The sequence below is a fragment of the Oryctolagus cuniculus genome, chromosome 14 (assembly GCF_964237555.1).
Source record: "Oryctolagus cuniculus chromosome 14, mOryCun1.1, whole genome shotgun sequence".
NCBI classification, from domain to species: Eukaryota; Metazoa; Chordata; class Mammalia; order Lagomorpha; family Leporidae; genus Oryctolagus; species Oryctolagus cuniculus.
The window spans coordinates 15,814,977-15,832,645 of record NC_091445.1 but is presented as its reverse complement, the minus strand read 5'-3'; the positions used below and the strand labels follow the sequence as shown (position 1 = coordinate 15,832,645).

The 17,669-nt window shown below is 38.5% G+C and overlaps 1 long non-coding RNA gene across 3 annotated transcripts in view; it reads left to right on the top strand.

The window, feature by feature from the left end:
- The window catches only part of LOC103349547 (uncharacterized), a 569,252-nt gene that overhangs the window by 224,710 nt on the left and 326,873 nt on the right, over positions 1 to 17,669 (top strand). For all 3 annotated transcript variants that reach the window (XR_011381920.1, XR_011381922.1, XR_011381921.1), the window contains one exon: positions 159 to 254. This is a non-coding gene — a long non-coding RNA (uncharacterized lncRNA). The remainder of the gene's footprint in view (positions 1 to 158; positions 255 to 17,669) is intronic.

Sequence of the window (17,669 nt, the reverse complement as noted above, 5' to 3'; positions counted from 1 at the left end):
CTACTCGATTAGAAGATGCACAAGTGGCGGCGTCAGCCGAGCATGCATTATTTAAGTGGTTGGTGTCTGGCGACAATCTGGAAACTGCAATTGTTGTGGTTGCCGTAGGAAAATTCGCACTTTCTGAGAGAAATTCTTTCACCTTTGTGTGCCCACAGCATGGATCTCTCCTCATGGCAGCTGTAGGAAACACAGGAACTCCGTGACCTGGAAAATGTGGGACAACTGACACAAGGTGACCCTGGAAGGCTGGGGTAGGCCCAATTAATTTAAAATTTTGCTTGGCCTTGTCTCTTCCAATTTTCTAAATCCTCTGGAAAAATGATTAATGCGTACACTGCCAATGCGAAAATATTTTTGACCCTATTAAAGTCGACCAAGGGTAAACCAAGTGTAGGCTGGCATTGTATCAAACTAGCTTTATTAAATTTGATTGGAGGTTTGTATGAGGAAGGGACAGACAAGGACATTATTTTGCACAGCGGCTCTCTTTTAAATGAAAATATCAAGAGGAATACAAAGTAGCAATATGCCCAGACAGGCATCATTTTAAATATAGGAAAATACCACAAAGAATTTTGTTTAAAGGATAAACTGCATTGGCCAGAAAATTTTCTGATCTTACTGCTATGCTGGTTGATTACCAATTAGAGTTTTTTAACTTATGGATGGCCTATGGAAACCTTGTATTTCTTCATTTACAAATTAGTTTATTCCACCTTGCTTTTTTTTCTCTTATCTGTCACTGAATTCTGCAACTTAAAATGGTCTTGCATTTTGAAGCTCAGTAGAATAAGGCTCTATCTCACGGTGTTTCCCCAATGTATCGGTTCTTTGCAGTCATCCAATTAATTATTTTTCTATTGGTTTTGTGGCTTTGAATAAAAATGGCAGACTTCCAGCATAATTTCAAAGAACAGAATTTCTAACAGGTATTTCTTTCTTCTCTAAGAAAGAGAAAATCCATGTAATTGTCAGAAAAAAAAGTTGAATGCATAATCTCATTTAGGACCTAACACCCAGATTTCACTCTTAATGTTTACCTACAGTTCTCTCAGACTTCGGGATTATTCAGTCATGTGAATGTCATCAGCAAGAATAGGAGGGTAGGTTTACCATATGACCTGGTTATCCCACTCCTGGGAATATATCCAAAGCAAATGACATCATCATGTGAAAGAGACACCTGCACTCCCATGTTTATAGCAGCTCAATTCACAATGGCAAGGCTATGAAATCAGTCTAGCTGTCTAGCCACTGGTGATTGGGTAAAGAAAATGTGGTATAAACACAGTGGAATATTACTCAGTCATAAAAAATGAAATCCTGCCATTTGTAACCAAATGGATAGAAGTAGAGATCATTATATTGAGTGAAATAGGCTAGACCCAGGAAGACAAATATCACATGTTTTCTCTTATTTGTGGAAGTTAATATATGCTGAGAATATAAAAATGTAAGATGTTTTATCATTTGGTATTTAGTCATAAATAACACTTCACTGAATCAGACCATATAATTGAGAATATATTCTTCTTTCCCCACCTTATGATCATTGTCATAAATATCTCTTTATGATTTTAATATCGCTGTTTTCAAGAAAAAATAGTATGTGTGTGTTTGCATATAATGTCTACATTTGAAATGAAGGTGGCAAAATGTTAAACAGATTGTAAAATTTAAAAAAACAAAATTAAAAACTATAATAAATGGGTAGGAGGGTACTTTTAAAAAGTTTGTGGAAATGGAATTAAAAGTAATCACATTTGCATGAACTTTTTGAAGACCTGTTGCATATTTTACCATTTATCATGTGTAAAGTATAGCAGTTTTCTGTACAGCAAGGGTGGCTCTTAACTGACCTTGCTGTATTTAGCATATGGTAAATACTTAGCAAATGAGTGAATATCAGAAATCACCTGTAATTGTCTGCAAAAGAGAAGACTATGGTTACAGCTGGAATGACAGGTTAGCTGATGGTGATAGCCCAGAAGGCTCTAAACTCACTTCTAGACATTTAAACATTTTAGTCTAGAAACCATGGATACGGAGACCAAGTAATCATAGGGAAAAAAAAAATCAAAACTGGAGATACTAGCTTTGCCATAGACTTTCTTTTCTTTTTTTTTTTAAGGGAAAGAGTTTATTGGGGGGAAACTCGACAGACTGGAGGGAAGGGGCGAAGAAGGAAAAGAGGGAGAAGGAGAGTGTAAGAGAGAGACAGAGACAGAGGTCAGGAGAGGGAGAGGGAGAGAGAGAGAGAGACACGTGTTCAGCGTGCAGGAGCAGGTCCTTTTAAAACTTTGCCAAGGAGCAAGCATGTCATAGACTGGCTTTTTTTTTTTTTTTTTAAGATTTATTTTATTTATTTGAAAGAATTACGGAGAGAGGTAGAGACACAGAGAAAGATCTTCTATCCGATGGTTCACTCCCCAATGGCCAATGACCACAATGGCCGGAGCTGTGCCAATCCGAAGCCGGGAGCCAGGAGCTTTTTCTGGGTCTCTCACGCGGGTGCAGGTGCCCAAGCACTTGGGCCATCTTCTACTGCTATCCCAGGCCATAGAAGAGAGCTGGATCGGAAGAGGAGCAGCCGGGACTGGAACTGACGCCCATATGGGATGCTGGCGCTTCAGGGCTTTAACCTGCCGGGCCACAGTGCCAGCCCCATGCCATAGACTTTCTAAATGAGAGATAGTAGTGAACTACTTACTAGACTTGTCATAGATTTACCACTCTTCACCTATGGCCTTCTCTGTGTTCGTTCCTTTGATTTCTCTGCAGTGTCCCTTCCTACAGAAAGGTTATACATCCCTGCCCTGTGTGACTCAGAAACAGTATTTGCACATGGTTTGGCCCATGAAATACAAGCACAGTGAGGTGTCACTTCCAGCAAGTTTGCGCAGTCTGTTTCCCCATCTGCATGACATTCAGCAAGTCTCCCGATAAGGGATAAAGTAGAGCCAGGTTATAGCTGACTAGTGATACACCCAAGAGTGTGAATAAGAAACACTGCTTTGTTGGTATCAGCCATTGAGATTTTGAAATTGCCTGTTATACCTGCAAAACATAGCTTATCCTAATTGACACCAATGTCAGTTAGGACCTATAGTCATTCAGCATGAGCTGAAGAACATGGTGTAAGTTAGGGCTCTATGAGCTCTGGCATGAAGTTAGCTCTCCTCTTCCTGCTGTCCTATCCAGGAACCTACTTCTTTCACAGCTGTGGCTTTCTGGCCAATGACTTTGACTCCCACCTCCTCTCACGTATCTATAGCCTTTTCTCTGGCAGGATCAATCTTCTCTCTCTAATGGGCCATTTGTAGCTTCCAGGCTAAAACAAATCTTGGCTCTGCATTCCTTTCTGCCGGCTCTTTCCCATTTCTTTCTCTTCTTTCTCAACCAAACATTTCAGCTATTCAGCTGTGTGCTGCCTTTACCTCCTCACCTCACATTCAGTGTCTAACACACTCTAATACTATTTTCACCTCACTACTGAAAACAAATTGCTCTTGTCCACGACCCTGAAAGCCAATGTTTGTCCAGTCCAAGGAATATTTTTATGTGCTAATTCTACTCAATTTAGCAACATTTCTCTGACTTAACCATTTTCACTCTCATGAAGGCCTCTTTTCTTGGCTTCTGGCACATTCTCTTGGCTTTCTTCTTAACTCCTTTTTGATGAACTCTTTTTCCTTTTTCTCACCTCCAAAACTTGTGAGAAGTATAGCTCTTGTGGGTAAGTATTGAGTCCTGTTTCTTTCTGTCTGTGTTTAATCTTCTTATGTTGAATTTGGTCTCACAACATCCTTCGTGATTTCTAGAGTTGCCATTTTGAATTCCTTTCCTTGAAATATTCATAAAAGCCCTGTTGGTATATACTTGCTTACTTCCCACTTCAAAACATTCCCCATGAAACTTCAGGCAGAATTCATAACTTTGTTATTTTAGTTCCCTCTCTTGATTTCTTAGAAAAATACCTATTGATCTCCAGCAGTGTGGCAGGCATTGTAATAGGTGTTAGGAATGTAAAAGAGAATCAAATATAATTCTTGCTCTCAAAAAGAAAGTGTTTTGTAAGTGTGGAGGTAAATAGATACAAAATTATGGTAATATGAAAGCATTGTTAGGAATTTACCTACTGTAGCTCCTGGTGGGAACATAAAGGAAAGAGAGTCTAGGCTTCAGGAGTAGTTAGAGAAGAATTCCTAGAGGAACTTATAATTGAACTAAAACATATTCAAGCATAAATTTGTCAGATGGAAGGAAGAAGGAACGTTATTCTCACAGATGAGGAGCTGGGAGGTCACCTGTCTTGTGTAGGGAGTGTGAAATAATTTAGTATTTTTACAATGACTAATGAGGGAGGAAGAGGTCAGATCTGAGGCTGGACTTGGGACCTAGGCCTAGGACATGGGGGCTTTTTGTGAAGCTACGTTGATGTTCTGGCTGACATTCCTGAGGCCTTTCTGAGGTTTCTGGCTAACTCAGACCAGTCTTGCAAGCATGGGCTCTGTTATATCAAGGGACAGGGCAAGTGAAATGGCCTCATGTTTTGTGACTGAAAAGTCTGCATTTTGTCATGTTTCTAGTCATTTTATTCTTGTATCATATTTATCTGGATATATTGTAGTCTTCTGTAATCACTTGTTTACTTCATTTGCATTTTAGGAGTAGTTTTCTGGAAGGATTGATACTAGAATTCTGAATGTTTGATAAATGCTACTATTGATCATAATCTAATTTCAGTCCTTTACCTGTTTTTTACAAAATTCTGTTACTGGCACAGACATTGAGGCACAGCATGTTAAACTGTGGTCCACAGCACCAATATCTCATGTGGGAGTTGGTTTGAGTCCAGGTTGCTCCATTTCTGATCCAGCTTCCTGCTAATGTGCCTGAGAAAGCAGTGGGAGCCCCTGCACCTGTGTGGAAGACCAGGCGAAGCTCCTAGCTCCTGGCTTCGGATTGGGTTGTTTGGGGAGTGAACCAGTGGATGGAATACCTTTCTCTCTGTCTCTCCATCTCTCTGTCTGCAACTCTATCTTTCAAAAAAGCAAATAAAACCTTTTAAAAAAAGTCATGTTAAAATTAAAAAAAAAGATTAAATAGTTCAAAACGAATTCCAAATATTAAATAGCTGTTTGAATACTTAACTTCCTCCATTTTAATATGCATCAAATGAGTTATAATATATTTGAGAGTCCAATACTGTAAGAAAATACAACTGGTGGTGAGTTTTAAAATATCAGAACCCACTGGAAATGTGTACATCTGGGTAACTCAGCATTGTTTCAAAAATGGCAAGTATGACATATATTTATATAATTATGTCCCTCATTTGATTATAATTATTATTGATATTTAATATTATACTCTTGATGGATGCCATTTTGTAAAAGATTAAAAATGGCAAATCCAGTGATCTCCTGTATACATAGACTCTTGAGTATTTCATACTTCCTAGGACAGTATGCCGAAGATATTCCTTTCAAACTAACTGGAGTAAGGAAATTATGCTTCTAAATATATTATAAATAGCATTTAAAATATTTCCATATTGTAATGCCAAATTCAGTTGAACGGTGTGAAAAATGTTTGATTTTGTTTAACTTAAAAAAATCCTCTCTTTTCATTCTGTAATTTATAAAGGGAAAGGCAAACTGGTTGTGAAGAGCACATTCTCCATGGGACTTTTCACTTCCGGGATGAATATGCTGGGATGACTCAAATAGTTTCAGGGACAAACCTTCCCCATGGAGCTGGCAGGCAGCATTGCCTTCCTTGAGTTATTCTATAGTTGCAGCTGAATGGACTCTGGTAACTTCTCCAGTAAATTAGTCATTCTAGTGGACGGCCTACAGCATTTTTGTGAAAGCAGCAGAACCAAGAACAAAGAGACATTAGTGGTATGAATCAGATTCTGCTGTGTGACTTCACAACAAAGTCGAAAAAAAATGGGGTGATGGGAAAGCATGCAAGCCTGATTTTCTGAAGATAGAAGCAGTTTGTAAAATGACGCTAAACATAGTGTGATTTGTTACCTGTTGAGCGATAGCTGATTCATATGTTCATTACAATTTTCACTTAAAATCTGATAGAACAGAACCGAGTGGGCGGCCACTGACATATAAATTGGCTTCACTAAAATAAAGACTCATTTCTCCCATGGTGCTTGATCTACTGGGCACAGGAATACTTCTTCACATTTATTCTTCCCACTCTCCAACTGCATGCGTAAGGAATGTGATGTCTTTAACTCTAACACAGATTGAGGAATGAGGAAGTACATTCCAGATTATGTGAGGGGAGACTAAACAATTTGCAAGATGATTGAAATAAAAAGCTAACACATTACGGGCTTCCTTGTTGCCCCTATTGCTTGTGTCTCTTCCTGGCACTAGGCAAGGTGTTTAGGATACAGAGTACTACCAAGATTATTAATTTCTACCTTAGTCAAGTGGGTCCTCTAGAAGTCTGGTTTACTATTTCTGATAAGAAAAATGGACTTTAGTACAGTGTCTGTGAAGCTGCTCACAGTGAAAGATAATAAGAATTTAGGTATTAGGTTTTCCAGGTGTCTCTCACTTTGTATGTGACAGTTCCTATGTTGTCAGTCAGTACAGAGACAAAGAACCTCGCCTCCTGGAAAATAGAAAAATCCTCAGTGCAGGGAAAAAGGTGGTTCATGGTGTAAAATGTAATTTAATGAAGAAAAAATATCATCTGTCCATTGGGCCCAAATAAAATTACATATATGAAAAATTTTAAAAATTAGGATATTGATTATTTCTTTTTTTTTTCTTTTCTTTTCTTTTTTTTGACAGGCAGAGTGGATAGTGAGAGAGAGAGATAGAGAGGAAGGTCTTCCTTTTGCCGTTGGTTCACCCTCCAATGGCCGCCGCGGCCGGCACGCTGCGGCCGGCGCAGCACACTGATCTGAAAGCAGGAGCCAGGTGCTTCTCCTGGTCTCCCATGAGGTGCAGGGCCCAAGCACTTGGGCCATCCTCCACTGCACTCCCGAGCCACAGCAGAGAGCTGGCCTGGAAGAGGGGGAACCGGGACAGAATCCAGCGCCCTGACCGGGACTAGAACCCGGTGTGCCCGTGCCACAAGGTGGAGGATTAGCCTATTGAGCCGCAGCGCCCGCCTGATTATTTCTTAACACTATTTTAAAGGTCTAATTTTAATGTTATTCAAGATGTGGATCCAAATTTTATTTATCAGTAGAAAGGCAGTGCAAGAAATTATTAACGCTGGTATGTACAAGATATTGTTCTAAATGTGACAAGGAATGTGTATGTCAGAGGGAGGAGACATTCTGGCCTTTCAGTAGCATTCACCTTGGCAGTCATGGGATGGTGCTGAATAATCTCAGAGCAAAGCAGGAGGACTTGCAAATATGCAACATAGCAGCAAAGGCTCTACTAGCTTGCTCTGATGGTCAACTGAAACCTATTCTTTGCAGTGGCCTACAGTAAATGCAGATGAAATACCCAAATATTCTTTGATATTTTATAGTGGGAGGAATAAAGATAACTGGCTAGATAGAAATGTTGTCGAGATTATGTGGAAACCTCTTACTTACACTTTCATCATGTTTCTCAAGAAGGCCCAGCAAGCATTTTTTTCGATGAGACATGGAGTAATACACTAGTGAGGGAATACCAGAATGTGTTAGAAAATCGGTAGTGGTTTTCCTCGATATATGGGGGTCATGATGAGTGATGCCCCAATAATAGTGAACTTCTCATTTTCATTGGGAATGATAGGCTTCTCGATCAGCAGAAGGATTTAATCACAACTTTAAATCAGTGATGGAGTTGAATTTTATTAAAATTCTTGGCATCAGTTGAGGTTATCATATCATTTTTTTACCTTCAATTTATTTCTTATAGTGAGTTACTTATAATAAATTTCCCAATGTTTCATCAGCCTTTAATTTCTGTGATAAATCCTATTTGATAATAATGCTTTATTTTGTGACTGAATTGTGGAACTCATGTATTAATTCTTAAATTTATATAGTAAATGCTGTTGGACTGCAATTTTATTTTATTATTTTATCCTTTCCTAAATGTTGGTAGCAGGATTTTGCTAGCCTTGAAGAATATGTTGGAAAGACTTCTATATTTCTCCATTTTCTATGCTCATGGGGGGGTCTGTTCTGAAAAGAGTTTGTTAAAGTTTTATTATAAAATCCTCTGGGTCTGATGCCTTTTTAGACATAAACTTTGAAACTCTTGTTAGAATAACTATCCTGTTGAAATTTTCCATCACTTTTTGAAGCAACTTTGGTCAGTGTTGTGTTTATAATTAATTTCATTGAGCTTTTCATTGGCATAAAGCAAAGTATTCTCAAGTAGTTATTTTCAGAAATGGTGTGAAGGTAATAAACTTTTTATCTTTAATTTCTTGAATATGTTATTATTTCCTCCTTATAATTGATAAAAAATGTGGCTGTATAAAAATTCTAAGTTTAAAGTGATGTCCTTCTCATTCTTTGGAAGCATTGCTTCATTATTATCTTCTAGAATAACTTGTAGTTGTTGAGAAATCTCATATAAATAGAATGAGACTCGTTCCCTTGTAGGTCACATTTTTGTTTTTCCATGGAAACTTCAGAATTTTCCCTTTCGTTGGAGTATTGACACTATTATGATTTCTCTTGATGAGTATTTTGACTCACTCATGCTATTGAGTCCTACCTCGTCCTAAAGGCCTGCTCTTTCTTTAGCTCTGGAAAATTTTCTTGATTTCTTTCCTTTTCTCCATTGTGTTTGTTTCTCCTTCTAAAAACCCAATGTGATAAATGTTAGTTTACACTTCTGTTGTCTGTGTGTCTTATTTATTTATTTATTTATTTTGGTAGAATATTATTGCTACTTTTCTATTTTGGGTCGTGTTTTAGAAGCATGTTTTAGAACCCTATGTTGCTTTTTGTGAATTCGTTCTTTAGCTATGTTTGTATCTATTACCTTTAAAAGTCCTATTTAAAACCTTTTTGACATATTTAAAATTTCTAAGGTCATTATTTGCTTCTATTTTTGTGTATGAAATATTCTTTTGAAGTTCTCTAAATAAATCAAGTACACATATTTGAATTTATGATTTAACTGGTATGGAAACTGTTTCTCTCACATTAGTTCTCTATTTGACAATTTTGTTGCCTTTATCACACTGATGACTTTCACAGCTATTTTGTGGTTATGGTTTTTTCTGCTTGTTTTCATCCTTGAATACCCATGTTCACAATCTGCATTGTCGACGGTAGGTTCCATGGAGACAACACACATGGTGTTGGGTGGAGTGCACGGGCACCTGTTCTACGAAGAAGTGATTCCTTTTCTTATTGGGCTTTGCCAGGTATCTGGACCAAAGCTCTGTTTCTCCAGACCTCACACCCATATCCACTACAAGAGCTGTGGCTTCCAGGTAAATACGCCTCCTACTCACTGTTCAACATCATGGACAATCAGCCTCATGGTTTCCTAGGTAACTTTCTTGCTGAGCCCAGGGGACCCTGAAGATAAGTCTCCTCTCTTAGATCTATATTTGGCAGTGGAATATCTTTCAGTAATTCCTGAGAAATTCTACAATATATGTATCATTCCTAGTTTCTCAGGATGTTGTATGTTAAGATATTTTAAATGTATGTTTTAAATCATTTCAAGGAAGTTAGATGGGAGTGAGAAAAGGTGAGTACCTATTCTGACACTTTGGTCAAATATAATCTCCATCCCTTTGAAGACTGTATTGTTTTGGTCTGGTGTTACCAACATTCTCAGGTCTGCCCCGCATATTCTTTTTGATCTTCTGGAGGCCCGAGAAAGGAAGTCAGGTTGTGAGAAGGGTGGGCACATCATCCTGAGACCATACCACTGGGGCTCCTTCCTGCACAGGCTGACATTGAACAGATTACTGCCAGAGGCAATGAGTATAATAGGCTGTTATTTGAGATCAAAAGCAGAGAGCTGCCCATGGCCTCCAAGGCTTGAAGATATATTCTTAGAAATTCCGTGTTCAGACTAGGGGAAAGTTTTATAACATTCTTAATTTAGTTTCCCAATGAAAATTTAAAAAAATTGATTTCTTAGTCTTTTATACAAGCAATTATGAAGATAAAATTTTGATATAGAGTATTATGTAGATAGAAGAAACAAAACTGTTGACTTGATAACTTTAAAGGAGGCAGGCTACACCAAACTAGCAAGAAATAAAATTAGCAAAACAAAAAGAAATGATAAAATATTTCAATTTGAGAAAAAGTGTAAAAATTGAAAATATTTTAGTGACATAAAAATTGGGCCCATGTGACCCAATCTACATACACGGAAAGAACAGAGTAAATCAACAGACATAGTAAGCAGAAGTAGGCATTGGGTGCAGTGTTAGGATGATTTTGGAGATGCCCACATCCCATACTGAAGTGTCTGGGTTCAGGTTCTACCTCTGATCCCACTCCAGCTTTCTCCTAATGTGTATCTGTGCGGAGTGACTGGAGTAATCAGGTACCTGTCACTCATGTGGAAGAACTGAACTTAGTTCCTTACTCCTGGCTGTTGCAGGCATTTGGGAAGTGAATCAGCAGATGGGAGATCTCTGTATGTCTCTCTGTCTTTCAAATGAAAAACAAAACAAAACAAAACAAAACAAAACAAAACAAAACAAGATTTTAAAAAAAGTTATAAAAGAGACACAACAGAAAAAGATTCACTACAAAAGGAAGACCTGGGGCTGGCGCTGTGGCGTAGCTGGTAAAGCCACTGCCTTCGGTGCCGACATCCCATAGGGGTGCAGGTTCTGTTCCAGGCTCCACTTCCAGTCCAGCTCTCTGCTATGGCCTGGGAGAGCAGTGGAGGATGGCCCAAGTCCTTGGGCCCCTGCACACACGTGGGAGAACCGGAGGAGGTTCCTGACTCCTAGCTTCGGATCGGCACACCTCCGGCCATTGTGGGCAATTGGGGAGTGAACCAGTAGATGGAGGACCTCTCTCTCTCTCTGCCTCTCCTTCTCTGTGTGTGTAACTCTGACTTTCCAGTACATAAATAAATTCTTTAAAAAAAAGACCTGATCTTTTAAGAGTATTAATATCATTAAGTACATGTTGGTGAAATTTTAACAAACTAAAAGTAGAGAAAAAATCTCAGAAATATTAGGGAAAAACTATCTTATTTAGAAAAAAAATTAGGCTGGCAAAGAACTTCTCCAAATATTTCTTTAGGATCACATCTAAAACAACATGAAAGAGAGTGTTTAATAAAATTATAGACAAAGATACATCTGACTTCAGTGAAAGCAATATAATTTTACCATAAAATCAAATTCAAGAACAAGCAGCATGTAAAGTTTCATATTGATAAAAACTAACTTTTATATTGATAAAAGCTAACAGCCACAATAGACTTGTAATAATCATGAAACATGACTGAAAAGAAGATATCAACATATATGCAATGTATGCTGTTAGAAATATATGGGGAGACACAGAAACATAGTTTTAATGGAATGTTTTGTTACACACTATTCTTTGTCTTTGATAGATCAAAAACCCGAAAACTAAATAAAGACCAAAAGAATTTTAAAGATATAATCAACATAAATTCATTTCTATTTCTGTAAATGTTTATGATTTATGGTTTCTATACATCTATAAAAACTATATAAATATTTACATATTTACATTAGAATTCTGTGCTTCATAGAAACTACATGTTGTTTACAAATGCCTAAGACACATTTATAAAAAGTGATCTCATACCGAAAAAACATACCCTCAAAAATCTTAATTAAAACCAAGGAATAAATAGGGGTGGGCCTTTAGCTTAATGGTTAAAATGCCTGTGTCCCAAATCAAAGTGTCTGGATTTGATTTCTGGCTTTGATTCCAATTCCAGGTTCCTGCCAATGCACACCATGGGAGATAGTGGTGATGGCTCAAATATTTGGATCCCTGTCATGAACATGGGAAGCCTGGATTGCATTTCTGCCCACAATAGCCAGGGTTGGGTCAGGGCATTTGGGGAGTGAACTACTAGACTGGGAACTCTGTCTGCCTCTCAAATTAAAAAATGAAACTAAAAAATAAGAGAGGAAGGAGGAGGAGGGTGATACGGAGGGTGGGAAGTATCAGTATGTTCTTAAAACTGCACATATGAAATACATGAAATCTGTTCCTTTTATACAAATAAATAAATAAATAAAATAAAAAGCAAGGAATAAAAACTGCATAAGTTATATGCTCTAATGACATTTCAGTGAAATTAAAACTTAATTGTACTAGCTGAAACAAAAAATTAACACTACTTGGATATTAAAGGCAAAGTAAAATATTCTGCTACTAAGTCTATGGGATTAAAGTAATATTAGAAATTTTGTAGTGCATTTAGAAATACAAGGAGAATTTTCTGAATTAAAACCTTTGTGATATTTCCAAAGTAACAACCCTGGAGTTCCTTGTTTATTCAACTACAAATATTGAAAAATATTCTCATTAATTAAAATTTAAATGAAGGTAATTTAATATTAATATTATTTTCAGTATAGAAAGCTCAGGAAGAAAAATGTTATTTAGTCTTTATTTTTAAGAAGCAACAACAAAAATGTTGAATAATAACTAATAGAAAAATAGGTATACTTTAACAAGAACAGAAGGAAGTGGAAACTAAATGTAAAGACTTTCATGTTATAAAAGAAATAGATCAGTAGATAAGAGAATTTAAACGTTTTAAGAGAATTTTAAAAACCACTCAATGCTAATAAAATTAAAATTCTTAATAAAACAGATACCATCTTGACAAGGAATAAGTTATCAAAATTAGGGGAATATTAACTAGTGCTATAATTGTTGGAGAAAAATTGAGACATAGATTCTAGCTTTAATTCTGGTGTTTTCCAAGCTGCAATGATTAAAAATTCCCAAAGTTTCTAACCTCATAGACAACATAAAGAGAAATAATATTTCTCAAGTAACTTACGAAGGCCTTGAAGCTTAATGACCAAATATAAGAAATTTAGTTAGCCCAGCAGTGCAAAGTACAGACTGATCTCATTGCTATAGTATGTAAATGCAAGTATACTAGTATACATCAAAAAGCAAAATATAGAGGTAGGTTAACAAGATAAAACACTATAACCAAAACTCATTTTAGTCAGTAAACATAATTATTATTAATTTGATGTATTAATGTGAACATTATGTCATAGATTGCTAATAAAATAGTATGATCAATTTGAGAGATGTTTAATCTCCTCGCTTCTTATTGCTGCTGTAACAAGTGCCACAAACTCAATGACTTGAACCAACACAAATTTATTATCTCGGTTCTGCAGGGAAGGAGTCCTAAATTTTAGGTGTAGACCGGGCTGCATCCCTTCCTGCTGGAGGTTCTGGGAGAGAATCCAGCTTCCAGAGGCTGTCTGCTTTCCTGGGCTTCTGACCTCTTTCCCCACCCCTCCAGCTTCTGCTGTCACGTCTTCTGTGCTGACTCTGACCCTGCTGCTTCCCTCTCTCTTATAAGGACCCTTGTCCTTTGAATTCCTGAGGATAATCTCCCCAGATCATGGCCCTTGATTTAATCATATCTGTAAAATGCGTTTTGCCTTGTAAAGGAACACACCCTCAGGTTTCCTCAGGTTTCAGAGATTAAGACATGGACATCTTTGGGAACCATAATTCTGCTTATCATACCCAAAAAGAATTTGCTTACTTTAACATCTATTCCTGAGAAAATTCTTATCAAGCAAGGAACTGAAGTCTACTTAGTTAATATTATTTAACAGATGTCATCATACATTGTAGAGGAACAGCAGAGGTGTTCCTGTTAAGATGATTGCTACCACACTATAAGTTAATACTCTTCTTGCTCTGGTTCTTTAGGAACCAGTAACATAAATAGATGAGAATAAAACTATCTTTGAAAAAAAGGAGATTACATTTTTATTATTTTCCAGTGATATCACTGTATAACTAAAAATCAGAAGAATTAATTGAAAGGCTGTTAGAATTAATATGAGGCTTAATGAAGTGATTGGCCCCTGAAGAAAGAAACAAATGAACTTGAGTAAGCAAACAGACTTAAAAGTACCGGCAGGAAAATGTTTAGGCAACAGAAAGAGGTTCTTTGTCCCCGAAGGAAAGGAAGTTGGAGGGCTTTGATCAATGGTCCTCAAATTTTGTGGTGCCATAATTCCTTTTTTTTTATTTAGTGTGTATTCTGTGACTTCTCTCCATGCTTTATTTTTTTAAGATTTATTTATTTATTTGAAAGAGTAACACAGAGAGAGGAGAGGCAGAGAGAGAGAGAGAGAGAGAGAGAGAGAGAGAGAAGTCTTCAATCCGCTGGTTTACTCCCCAATTGGTTTCAACGGCTCAAGCTGCGCTGATCCAAAGCCAGGAACCAGGAGCCTTTTCCAGGTATCCCACATGGGTGCAGGGGCCCAAGGACGTGGGCCATCTTCCAATGCTTTCCCAGGCCATAACAGAGAGCTGGATCGGAAGTGGAGCAGCTGGGTCTCGAACTGGCGTCCATATAGGATGCCAGCGCTTCAGGCCAGGGCTTTAACCCATTGTGCCACAGTGCTGGCCCGATAATTCCTTAACACTGAAGAAATATTAAAAATGTTGGCCAATGCTTCAGTTCACTTGCTAATCCTCCGCCTGCGGCGCCGGAACCCGGGTTCTAATCCTGGTCACGGTGCCAGATTCTGTCCCAGTTGCTTCTCTTCCAGTCCAACTTTCTGCTGTGGCCCGGGGAGGCAATGGAGAATGGCCCAAGTGCTTGGGCCCAGCACCCACACGGGAGACCAGGAGGAGGCACCTGACTTCGGATCGGCGCGGCCCCCTGGCCATAGCTGCCATTTGGGGGGTAAACCAACGGAAGGAAGACCTTTCTCTCTGTCTCTCTCTCTCACTGTCTAACTATGCCTCTCAAAATAAATAAATACATACATAAAAATAAAAATGAAAAAATTAAAAAGAGCAACTTTAAAAATATTGTTTTAGTTAATTAAAACACAACAGTAAACTAACGTATCTTCAAATAATAACATATATTTTAGGGCCGGCGCCGTGGCTCACTTGGTTAATCCTCCACTTGCGGCGCTGGAATCCCATATGGACCCTGGGTTCTAGTCCCAGTTGCTCCTCTCCCAGTCCAGCTCTCTGCTGTGGCCCGGGGAGGCAGTGGAGGATGGCCCAAGTGCTTGGGCCCTGCACCCGCATGGGAGACCAGGAGGAAGCACCTGGCTCCTGGCTTCGGATCGGTGCAGTGCGCCAGCCGTGGTGGCCATTTTGGGGGTGAACCAAAGGAAGGAAGACCTTTCTCTCTGTCTCCCCCTCTCACTGTCTGTAACTCTAGCTGTCAAATAAATAAATAAATAAATAAATCTTTAACAGAAATAACATATACTTTAAGAAAAACAATATTTTTAGTACCCCAAAATGTAGGGAGAAGAGTGACATTGTTTACATTTTTTCAAGTTTCTTTAATTTTAGGCCTAACAAAAGACGGCTGAATTTTTATGTTTGTGTCTATATGCATTTTGTTGTGATATGCTGTTTTGGCTAAAGTTTATAAAGAAAATCTGACCTCATACAGATAGAGAGGAATATTTTACAACCCTTTTGTGGATATTCTTTTAAGTTGACAAGGGGAAGTTTCTAGAAGTGTAGATGCAAAGAAGAGTCTGAAAAAAAAAATTAATGAACTTTTTGTACTCTGCTTCATTAAAATCCACTGGCCTGTCATACATTTTGAATAGATCTTTTACCCATGCATGACTTTCTAACATTGTGCTTTCATCATTGGGAAAATATTGTTTACTGACTATTCAGATCTTCAAAACGTTGACACATTTCATTAGACAATAATTAAGGATCACATTTGTTAGTATCACCACTGATCTCATCAGAAGAGCTGTCGAGTATGGGGGAGGTGTCAAGATCCTCAGAGCAGATACAAATTCTCTAAAATTCAAATTTTTGCTTGATACCATTGGGATTCTGGGATTGTTTGCTATTGCAGATTAAGCCACAGTTATCCTGAGCAATATGGAGGTATGGGAAGAGTGGTATTCGTTGTTTTTGTCCTTACAGTCAACATGTTCCAAAAGAAAATTAAACAAATAGTGATGCTTAGACTATAAATTCATCTCTGGTTCACCGGTAGGTCACATAAATTCTTTTTTTCTTTTTTTGACAGGCAGAGTGGATAGTGAGAGAGAGAGACAGAGAGAAAGGTCTTCCTTTTGCCGTTGGTTCACCCTCCAATGGCTGCCGCGGCCGGCGCGCTGCGGCCGGCGCAGCACACTGATCCAATGGCAGGAGCCAGGTGCTTCTCCTGGTCTCCCATGGGGTGCAGGGCCCAAGCACTTGGGCCATCCTCCACTGCACTCCCGAGACACAGCAGAGAGCTGGCCTGGAAGAGGGGCAACCAGGAAAGAATCCGGCGCCCCAAGTGGGACTAGAACCCGGCGCCCCGAGTGGGACTAGAACCCGGTGTGCCGGCACCGCAAGGTGGAGGATTAGCCTATTGAGCTGTGGCGCCGGCCATGGTCACATAAATTCTAATGAGCATTTTAAAAAGCCATGGACGAAATCAAGAGATTTATTTGACAGTGTATGAAAGGAGAATTGGACATAACTATGGAAGGAAAACTAAAGGAAGTGAGGAGACTATACTTGCAATAATAATTTAGTGACAGTAGTGCTAGTCAATGTGAGTGCAGTAGGAATGGGGATGTTGAATTATGTTCAAGGCCTTACAGATGTAAGTCTTAGTCATTATTGCTATTATCATCATTATCGCAAATTGTCGCTCCCCGTCTTTGTGGAGGAACGATACAGGACCCTGCGCTGTTCTTTTGTCTGCTCGGCCCTCCCCGGGTTTGCTGCTGGTTCTTCCCGGGTTGGCTACCGTCCCTTCCACCTCCGTGGAAGATTCACAACGAGTTTTATCTCTTGCTATGTTGTAATAAAAAAGGTAGAAATAGTTTCCACTGGGATTTCATCATGGTAGGATCCGAGTGCAACAATTTAAATGACAAGACTGACTGTCTAAATGTATAGATATTCAGTCAAGAAAACTCCAGGTAGTGGTCTCAAGTTTTGCCTGATGTTAATGAGCCATATCCCATCATCTGTAGGTTGCCTCTGGTCAAGTGTAGCTGATTTTCTTTACCATCTTTTAAACTTCACATACTTAAGAATTAAACCTTATAAATTTGCATTACTAAATAAAATAAAGTCAGCTTTCTTTTGACCATAAACATATAATCAAAGGTAATATTAATTAATTTATATTGTTTATCCTTTCTTTGAGGAATTTTTCCTTTGATTTACCCATGCTATAATCGAGAATTGAAATCTTTAGTGCTATCACTCACATATTCTGTTATACCTTCCATCCCTTCCCTTCTAGATTGTGTTTTTTGGGCCATTTTTTAAAAAGATTTATTTATTTATTTTAAAGTCATAGTTACACATAGAGAGGAGAGGCAGAGAGAGAGAGGTCTTCCATCCGATGGTTCACTCCCCAGTTGGCCGCAATGGCTGGAACTGTGCCGATCCAAAGCCAGGGTCCAGGAGCCTCCTCTGGGTCTCCCACGTGGGTGCAGGAGTCCAAGGACTTGGGCCATCTTCCACTGCTTTCCCAGGCCATAGCAGAGAA